Consider the following 10,523-nt stretch of genomic DNA (forward strand, 5'->3'; position numbering starts at 1 on the left):
CACACCTACATCTGTGTAAGGGCTATTTGAACAAGAAAGAGAGTGATGGAGTGCTGCATCAGATGACCTGGCCTCCACAATCCCTCGACCTCAACCAAATTGAGATGGTTTGGGATGAGTCAAACCACAGAGTGAAGGAAAAGCAGCCAACAAGTGCTCAGCATATGCGGGATCTCTTTCAAGACTGTTGGGAAAGCATTCCAGGTGAAGCTGGTTGAGAGAAGGCCAAGAGTGTGCAAAGCTGACATTAAGGCAAAGGGTGGCTGTTTGAAGAATCTCAAATATAAAATGTATTTTGATTTGTTAAACACTTTTTTTGGTTACTACATGATTCCATATTTGTTATTTCATAGTTTTGATGTCTTCCCTATTATTCTACGTAGAACATAGTAAAAATAAAGAAAAACCTTTGAATGAGTAGGTGTTCTAAAACTTTTGACCAGTAGTGTATGTAACAGTTGTTAAAATACTTTGTCAATTTCACCAGGTCCATATATTCATATACAGTCGTGGCCAAAAGTTTTGAGAATGACACAAATATTAATTTTCACAAAGTCTGCTGCCTCAGTTTGTATGATGGCAATTTGCATATACTCCAGAATGTTATGAAGAGTGATCAGATGAATTGCAATTAATTGCAAAGTCCATCTTCGCCATGCAAATAAACTGAATCCCTAAAAAACATTTCCACTGCATTTCAGCCCTGCCACAAAAGGACCAGCTAACATCATGTCAGTGATTCTCTCGTTAACACAGGTGTGAGTGTTGCCGAGGACAAGGCTGGAGATCACTCTGTCATGCTGATTGAGTTTGAATAACAGACTGGAAGCTTCAAAAGGAGGGTGGTGCATGGAATCATTGTTCATCCTCTGTCAACCATGGTTACCTGCAAGGAAACACATGCCGTCATCATTGCTTTGCACAAAAAGGGCTTCACAGGCAAGGATATTGCTGACAGTAAGATTGCACCTAAATCAACCATTTATTGGATCATCAAGAACTTCAAGGAGAGCGGATCAATTGTTGTGAAGAAGGCTTCAGGGCGCCCAAGAATGCCAGGACCGTCTCCTAAAGTTGATTCAGCTGCTGGATCGGGGCACCACCAGTACAGAGCTTGCTCAGGAATGGCAGCAGGCAGGTGTGAGTGCATCTGTACGCACAGTGAGGCGGAGACTTTTGGAGGATGGCCTGGTGTCAAGAAGGGCAGCAAAGAAGCCACTTCTCTCCAGGAAAAACATCAGGGACAGACTGATATTCTGCCAAAGGTACAGGGATTGGACTGCTGAGGACTGGGGTAAAGTCATTTTCTCTGATGAATCCCCTTTCCGATTGTTTGGGGCATCCGGAGAAAAGCTTGTCCGGAGAAGACAAGGTGAGCGCTACCATCAGTCCTGTGTCATGCCAACAGTAAAGCATCCTGAGACCATTAATGTGTGGGGTTGCTTCTCAGCCAAGGGAGTGGGCTCACTCACACTTTTGCCTAAGAACACAGCACTGAATAAAGAATGGTACCAACACATCCTTCGAGAGCAACTTCTTCCAACCATCCAGGAACAGTTTGGTGCAGAACAATGCCTTTTCCAGCATGATGGAGCACCTTGCCATAAGGCAAAAGTTATAACTAAGTGGCTCAGGGAACAAAACATCGACATTTTGGGTCCATGGCCAGGAAACTCCCCAGACCTTAATCCCATTGAGATCTTGTGGTCAATCCTCAAGAGGCGGTTGGACAAACAAAAACAAAACAAATTCTGACAAATTCCAAGCATTGATTATGCAAGAATGGGCTGCCATCAGTCAGGATGTGGCCCAGAAGTTAATTGACAGCATGCTAGGGTGGATTGCAGAGGTCTTGAAAAAGAAGGGTCAACGCTGCAAATTGACCCTTTGCATCAACTTCATGTAATTGTCAATAAAAGCCTTTGACACTTATGAAATGCTTATAATTATAATTCAGTATTCCATAGTAACATCTGACAAACATTTCTAAAGACACTGAAGCAGCAAACTTTGTGGAAATTAATATTTGTGTCATTCTCAAAACTTTTGGCCACGACTGTAGCATGTTGATTTGTTATTATGCATGCCTGCATCCTGGGAATAGGGGAGTGTGTACTTGTGTTTTGCCCTGCATGCTCGTGCTCAAATAATTTTGATGCACTGAGAGGTAGGTATTCTTTTTCTGTTATCTTCAGAAAAGTAAGATTCCTTTAAGCACAAAGTCATACACCGTTTTTTTGTTCATGAATAATGTTGTATATTTAGACTTTGTGACTTAGACTTTAATTGTACTTTTTTAGGATGATATTAACATTCTGAATTCAACATGAGGTTACTAGCTAGCTAAGGTATTGTATGTGTGAACGATGCCTTGCTCCTCGACTGATCCCAGTCTTTTCTATTGTGCGTCTATGTTGCAGAAAGTGGCTACAATTGGCATAACATTTTTGTGCTCTACAAATGTTTTGTATTTTATTTTGGATGCAGAGAGAGAATTCTGATTCATTGAACAACCTGATCTCCAAAGTCCACTTCTATAGTCTCAATCAATCACACACAACGTAGAGCTACAGCTGTGCAGTACGGCACCAGTGACCTGGATTCATCGTTGAAGCAGCGCTGCTGCTCTAGAGACTCTTTACATCATTGAGGTACTCCTGCCGCATTGTGGCAAAGAGCGGAACTGCAGTCTATTTTCTTTCCTGTTTAATAATTTTTCTGAAAACAATGTATTGAGAATGCTGTTTATGGTTAACTAACATAGAAGTATGTTCACCAACATATATTTTAACATAACAGTGGTTTAGTGACATGGCATCTTATAATGGTGATGATGAACCCAAATTCACTGCCGGGAGGTGGAGGTTTTTATCATACCCTGATTAAACTACTGTAGAGAGTGTAGGTGCAGTAGGTTCCCCCATGTTTTGCTCCAAACAAAGTTCTGATGAAAGCCCTTCATCTAGTGTTAATCAAAATGCCCCTGTAGATGGTCTAGCTGAGCTGGTCACTCAGCTAGCCCGGGAAATAGGGAGCTCCATTAGGGAAAAAATACAGTGGTAGGTCCAGCACTCATGAGCCACCGGTAAGTACAGAGAAGATAAGTGATCATCACTCGGAGTCAGCAGGATATGTAGACCTCAGTAAAATGAAGTTCATCATGCAATCAGACGTGAAGGAACCTCCTACATATAGAGGAGATGGTACAGACAAATGCTCCATTCATAAATGGGAGGAGCTGATGAGAATATACTTGAGGAGGAAGGGATGTCCTGTTGGGGAACAATTCGGATGAGATGATTAGTCGATTATCTGGCAAAGAAAGAGACATGGTAAAGATACATTTACACAATTTGACAACTGTTGATCTTAAAGAGAAGCTAGAGATTGTATTTGACATTCTGAAACAGACTTTCAGCGAATTGGCCTATTCATGCATGCCTTTAGCTGATTTGTACAATACTAAACCTGAACCCGGAGAGGCTGTTATGGAGTATTGGATTCGATTGAACAAGGCCGTAGATGTCGCTGACGAGGGCCTTAAGAGACAAGGTAAGAAGAGTGACAGCACCAACTCAGATGTCGTCATGATGTTTGTAACACTGCCCTGACCCCAAACTGGCAGCAGTATTCCAATACAAGTCTGCTGAGAAATGAACTGCAAGTGAAGTACAGGAGAGAATCTATGAACCCCAGGCAACTCCATGTGAAGGCGGGGCCAATGCAGGTGCGTGCAGTGATACTTCTCTCACCGCCAAACAAGATGTGCAGAGTGCAAGTATCGAGAGGCTCATTCACCTGCTTGAACGTACCTCAGAGAAGAGCATACCACCTGTTATGGTTTCACACACGCCCTTCAGGCTTAGGAAATTCAGGGTTTGTGGATCAACAGATTACTCCACTGTGGTTTACCCTAGACATGAGAACTTGTGCTTCTGGTGCTTTTCCCCTGATCATTGGAAGTCAAATTGTCTAAAACAGGGGGAACGCTATGCCAATTCTGGCGGTGAGAGACGCCCAACACAGCAGCAGAGAAACCCACCACAGCAGCAACCGTTCAACTGACACGTCCACAGGTGAAGGGGGGGAATGTGGGTGTTCAACTGTCTGCCTCCAAGAAAGAATTTGATGATCTCGAGAAAACATATGAGATGTTGTGCTCTGATGTGAAAGAAGGAGAGAAAATTGTTATGTTAGGTTCACAAGAGGCTGAGGCTTTTTCAGATTTGTTTTACAGCTCTGTGTCTGTACATGGGAAAGTGCTGCTTAAGGGCATGCTTGACACTGGATCTATGGCCTGTACATTGAGTGAACATGCTGAGCAGAGATTTTTGGAAGCAGGTGCCCTTCCTCAGCATTATCAGCCTCCTACAGAGTTAGTGTTAGTGGGTTGTGGGGAGAAAGAAGGCCTCATCAAAGTGTTTCTATGACTTGGAGATGCAAATCTATGGGATTGATGTTAAAGTGCCCACCCTGGTTGTTCCTGGACAGCGTGATGATCTCATCCTGGGATCGAATGTCATTAAGCATCTATTGCATGAGGGGCACTGACGAATACTGGAAGCTAGTCAACAACATGGATGGCCAGACTCACTCAACAGTGTGTGGGCAGTTTCTATAGATGATGACAAGTGTCACAAGATGGAAGGGACAGGAAGTTGATGGCAAGATTGGGACCATGAAGCTTACTCAAGCTGTGACTCTTTTTCCCAAGACTGAACACTTAGTTTGGGGTAAACTTCCTAAAAAATGTGGCATTGTCTCCAGGCAGCACTGTAATAGTCGAGCCTACCAGGTCAAAGGTCATGCCCAGAAACATACTTGTGGGTAGAGTTATTATGCCCATGTGAGGACATGGCTGGGCCCCTTTAAAGGTAGTAAACTGTTCCAATAAACATCTCACTCTAAGACGTAACATGAAGCTGAACGATGTGTCTACATGCTTGGCTGGTGAGGATGCAACAATCTTTCAGGGCCTTCACGGCAGGTTGCCTAGTGGTTAGAGTGTTGGGCCAGTAACCGAAAGGTTGCTGGATCGAATCCCAGAGCTGACAAGGTAAAAATCTGTTATTCTGCCCCTGAGCAAGGCAGTTAACCTACTGTTCCCTGGGCGCAAAAGACGTGGATGTTGATTATGGCAACCCCCCCACACCTCTCTGATTCAGAGGGGTTGAGTTAAATGCTGAAGACACATTCAGGTGAATGCATTCAGTTGTACAACTGACTAGGTATCCCCCTTTCCCTTCATGAGGTGGGTAAAACCCCAATGGAACAGAAGCAGGATGACAATGGCTGCCACAACCTGAAACAAAGACTGTCTGATCTAGGATTAGGAGACATAGACATTGATGGATGCCAAGTGACTGACCAGTTGAATGAGAAGCTTGTGAATACCATCACAGAATATGAAAACATCTTCTCAAGACATAATCTGGACTGTGGAGAAGCCAGGGGTTATGTTCACCGCGGAATATCACCGTATTCCGCCTACCATTCAGAAGGTTTCTGCCTGCTCATTACCTGAAGCTGAGGAAGGCGTTAACGGATATGGAGGAAGTAGGCCTTATACGCAAGTCGGTTAGTGAGTATGTCTCCCTTTTAGTCATGGTATGGAAGGAAGATGGGAGTCTGAGGTTAGGCACTGACTTCAGGTGGATGAATGCACGAACGGTGAAGGACGCTCATCCCCTTCCTCATCAAGCAGATTTTCTCGCAGCCCTTGGTGGCAGTGCATTTTTCAGCACCATGGACTTGACCCTCAGGATTTTATAACATCCCAGTTCATGAAGAGGACAAGAAGTACACAGCCTTTACCACACCAATGGGACTTTATGAGTACAATCGCATGCCACAGGGTCTGTGTAACAGCCCGGCCTCTTTCATGAGAATGATGTTAAGTATATTTGGGGACCTACATTTCTCAAATCTCCTTTGTTACCTGGATGACTTGTTGATCTTTGCACCCACCAAGGAACTGGCTCTGCAGCGACTTGAAGTTGTGTTTGCCATCTAAGTACCAACACCCTCAAACTAGCACACAAGAAATGCCACTTCCTACGCAGAACAGTGAAATTCCTTGGACAAATCATTAAAAAGGACGGTGTGTCAGTGGACTCCGAGAATTTTTTTATTTCACCTTTATTTAACCAGGTAGGCTAGTCGAGAACAAGTTCTCATTTACAACTGCGACCTGGCCAAGATAAAGCAAAGCAGTGCGACACAAACAACAACACAAAGTTACACATGGAATTATCAAAACATACAGTCAATAACACAATAGAAAAAAGTCTATATACAGTGTGTGCAAATGAGGTAAGATAAGGGAGGTAAAGCAATGAATAAGCCATAGTGGCGAAATAATTACAATTTAGCAATTAAACACTGGAGTGATAGAGACTGGAGTGATAGATGTGCAGAAGATGAATGTGCAAGTAGAGATCCTGGGGTGCAAAGGAGCAACAAAAAAAAAGAACAGTATGGGGATGAGGTAGTTGGATGGAATATTTACAGATGGGCTATGTACAGGTGCAGTGATCTGTGAGCTGCTCTGTCAGCTGGTGCTTAAAGTTAGTGAGGCAGATATGAGTCTCCAGCTTCAGTGATTTTTGCAATTTGTTCCAGTCATTGGCAGCAGAGAACTGGAAGGAAAGGCAGCCAAAGGAGGAATTGGCTTTGGGGGTGACCAGTGAAATATACCTGCTGGAGCGCGTGCTATGGTTGGGTGCTGCTACGGTGACCAGTGAGCTGAGATAAGGCGGGGCTTTACTTAGCAAAGACTTGTAGATGACCTGGAGCCAGTGGGTTTGGCAACGAATATGAAGCGAGGGCCAGCCAACGAGAGCATACAGGTCGCAGTGGTGGGTAGTATATGGGGCTTTGGTGACAAAACGGATGGCACTGTGATAGACTGCATCCAATTTGCTGAGTAGAGTGTTGAAGGCTATTTTGTAAATGACATTGTTGAAGTCAAGGATCGGTAGGATAGTCAGTTTTACGAGGGTATGTTTGGCACCATGAGTGCAGGATGCTTTGTTGCAAAATAGGAAGCCGATTCCAGATTTCATTTTGGATTGGAGATGCTTAATGTGAGTCTGGAAGGAGTTTACAGTCTAACCAGACACCTAGGAATTTGTAGATGTCCACATATTCTAAGTCAGAACCGTCCAGAGTAGTGATGCTGGATGGGCGGGCAGGTGCTGGTAGCGATTGGTTGAAGAGCATGCATTTAGTGTTACTTGCATTTAAGAGCAGTTGGAGGCCACGGAAGAAGAGTTGTATGGCATTGAAGCTCGTCTGGAGGTTAGTTAACACAGTGTCCAAAGAAGGGCCAGAAGTATACAGAATGGTATCGTCTGCTTAGAGGTGGATCAGAGAATCACCAGCAGCAAGAGCGACATCATTTATGTATACAGAGAAAAGAGTCGGCCCGAGAATTGAACCCTGTGGCACCCCAATAGAGACTGCCAGAGGTCCGGACAACAGGCCCTCCGATTTAACAGACTGAACTCTGTCTGAGAAGTAGTTGGTGAACCAGGCGAGGCAGTCATTTGAGAAACCAAGGCTGTTGAGTCTGCTGATGAGAATGTGGTGATTGACAGAGTCGAAAGCCTTGGCAAGGTCTATGAATACAGCTGCACAGTATTGTCTCTTATCGATGGAGGTTATGATATCGTTTAGGACCTTGAGCGTGGCTGAGGTGCCCCCATGACCAGCTCAGAAACCAGATTGCATAGCGGAGAAGGTACGGTGGGATTCGAAATGGTCGGTGATCTGTTTGTTAACTTGGCTTTTGAAGACCTTAAAAAGTCAGGGTAGGATAGATATAGGTTTGTAGCAGTTTGGGTCTAGAGTGTCTCCCCCTTTGAAGAGGGGTATGACCGTGGCAGCTTTTCAATCTTTGGGGATCTCAGACGATATGAAAGAGAGGTTGAACAGGCTAGTAATAGGGGTTGCAACAATTTCGGCTGATAATTTTAGAAAGAGAGGGTCCAGATTGTCTAGTCCTGCTGATTTGTAGGGGTCCAGATTTTGCAGCTCTTTCAGATCATCAGCTCTCTGGATTTTGGTGAAAGAGAAATTGGGGGGGGTGCAGGGCAAGTTGCTGTGGGGGGTGCAGGGCTGTTGACCAGGGTAGGGGTGGAAAGCATGGCCAGCCGTAGAGAAATGCTTATTGAAAATCTTTATCGGTGGTGACAGTGTTTCCTAGCCTCAGTGCAGTGGGCAGCTGGGAGGAGGTGCTCTATTCTCCATGGACTTTACAGTGTCCCAGAACTTTTTGGAGTTTGTGCTGCAGGATGCAAATTTCTGTTTGAAAAATCTAGCCTTTGCTTTCCTAACGGCCTGTGTATATTGGTTCCTAACTTCCCTTAAAATGTGCATATCGCGGGGGCTATTCGATTCTAATGCAGTACGCCACAGGATGTTTTTGTGCTGGTCAAGGGCAGTCAGGTCTGGAGTGAACCAAGGGCTATACCTGTTCCCCTGGTTCTACATTTTTTGAATGGGGCATGCTTATTTAAGATTGTGAGGAAAGCACTTTTAAAGAATAACCAGGCATCTTCTACTGACGGAATTAGGTTAATATCCTTCCAGGATACCCGGGCCAGGTCGATTAGAAAGGCCTGCTCGCTGAAGTGTTTTAGGGAGCGTTTGACAGTGATGAGGGGTGGTCGTTTGACCGCAGACCCATTAAGGACACAAGCAATGAGGCAGTGATCGCTAAGATCCTGGTTGAAGACAGCAGAGGTGTATTTGGAGGGAAGGATGGTTAGGATGATATCTATGAGGGTGCCCGTGTTTACGGATTTGGGGTGGAAAAGGTGAAGGCCATTGCCAAGATGAGCCAAGCTCAGCTGATGGAGGTAGACGGATGCACTCCATCTGCTCGGAGGCTGAAATCCATCTTGGTTATTGTATCCATCTTGGTTATATATTACCAGTACTTAATTCCTGACTGTTCCCCCATAGCGAAGCCTTTGTATGCACTCATCGGGGGTCAAAAGAGAAGAGGAAGAGATGGGAAGAAGAAAGGCAACAGTGTTATTTTTTGGAAGCTGACGCCTTTGGATTGGACTGAGGAGTGTGTCGTTGCATTCTAGAAACTAAAGGATGCTCTTCTGAATTGTGTTGTGCTGGCTCACCCTGATTTTGAGAGGTCGTTCATTCTCTTCACTGACGCCTCTTTGGATGGTCTCGGGGCTGTGGTTTGTCAAGTGCCTGAAGGTGAAGATAAAGCAAGGCCCATAGCATTCGCGAGCAAGACCCTGAGTAAGTCGCAGAGAAGGTATCTGGCACACAGACTTGAATTTCTAGCCCTGAAATGGAGTGTGTGTGAGAAATTCAGTCACTGGCTTAAGGGGCACGAGTTCACTGTCTGGACAGATAGTAACACGTTAACGTACATCATGACAAAACCCAAGCTGGACGCTTGTGAGCAAAGATGGGTTGCCAAGCTGGCAGCATACAACTTCAATTTGAATCGTATCCCAGGGAGCATGAATACAGTAGCAGATGCACTGAGCCGTGACCCCTTCGCAGGGACTGTCACGCAGAGACTGATAAGGGAGTCCTACCAAGCACTTCTGTCTGAGGCTGTTGGGACACTGAATGATGATGTTCAAGATGCCTTCCTGTGGGCTTCTTATCCACAGGAGTTAACTTCCTTGACCACTGCTGAAGTGAAGGCCATATGTCAGCTCCATATCGACTGGGAATGTTCAACAGAGATGCAAGCAATCCAGCTTGGTTCCAACATCCAACAGCTGCTTTCTCCTGGTATTGACACTTTGCCTGAACTCTCGTATGAGGAACTTTGGGATCTCCAGCTGCAAGACTCTGTGATTTCCAAGGCCATTCCTTTCATCTTCAATAAAAAACGGCCCACCAGACAGGACCGATATGCTGTTTCTTCTAAAGTGTTGTTGCTGATGAAGCAGTGGGACCGCTTGATCCCAAGAGAGGGAGTTCTGTATCGCGTCATTAAGGAGAGTCACACAAACCGGAGAAAGTTCCAGTATGTCTAACCATCGGTGTTGAGACTCAAAGCAATGACCATCATTCACAACCTTGCAGGACATCAAGGCCAAGCTAAAACTCTAGCCCTGGCCAGACAGAGGTTTTTCTGGCCTGCAATAGAGAGAGACATCAAGGAGTGTGTACACTGCTGCCAGAGATGCGTTCTAGCAAAGACTCCATGGTTGGGAGTACGACAAGCAGGTTAGAGGCATCAGTTTGTCCATGTGGGATAGTGTCCTCATCGCCAACAAGGGTGAAAGGGGCAGCCGCAAGTTGGCTGACAAGTGGAATCCTGAGATTTTCAGTGACTTCAGTCAATCCACAAACTCACATGTACAGAATCCAAGACCACGACGGCAGAGAGGTGGTGGTTCATAGAAATCTACTGCTGCAGGTGAACTTCCTGCCATTTGAAATCGATGATTCAGAGCACTTCAATGACAGTGATGCTGCAGGATCTTCCATCAATGTAGATGCAGGAGAGGCCATGCACTCCGGTGATAGACTGG

Source organism: Salvelinus namaycush, chromosome 26 (assembly GCF_016432855.1).
Source record: "Salvelinus namaycush isolate Seneca chromosome 26, SaNama_1.0, whole genome shotgun sequence".
In the NCBI taxonomy this organism is placed as follows: Eukaryota; Metazoa; Chordata; class Actinopteri; order Salmoniformes; family Salmonidae; genus Salvelinus; species Salvelinus namaycush.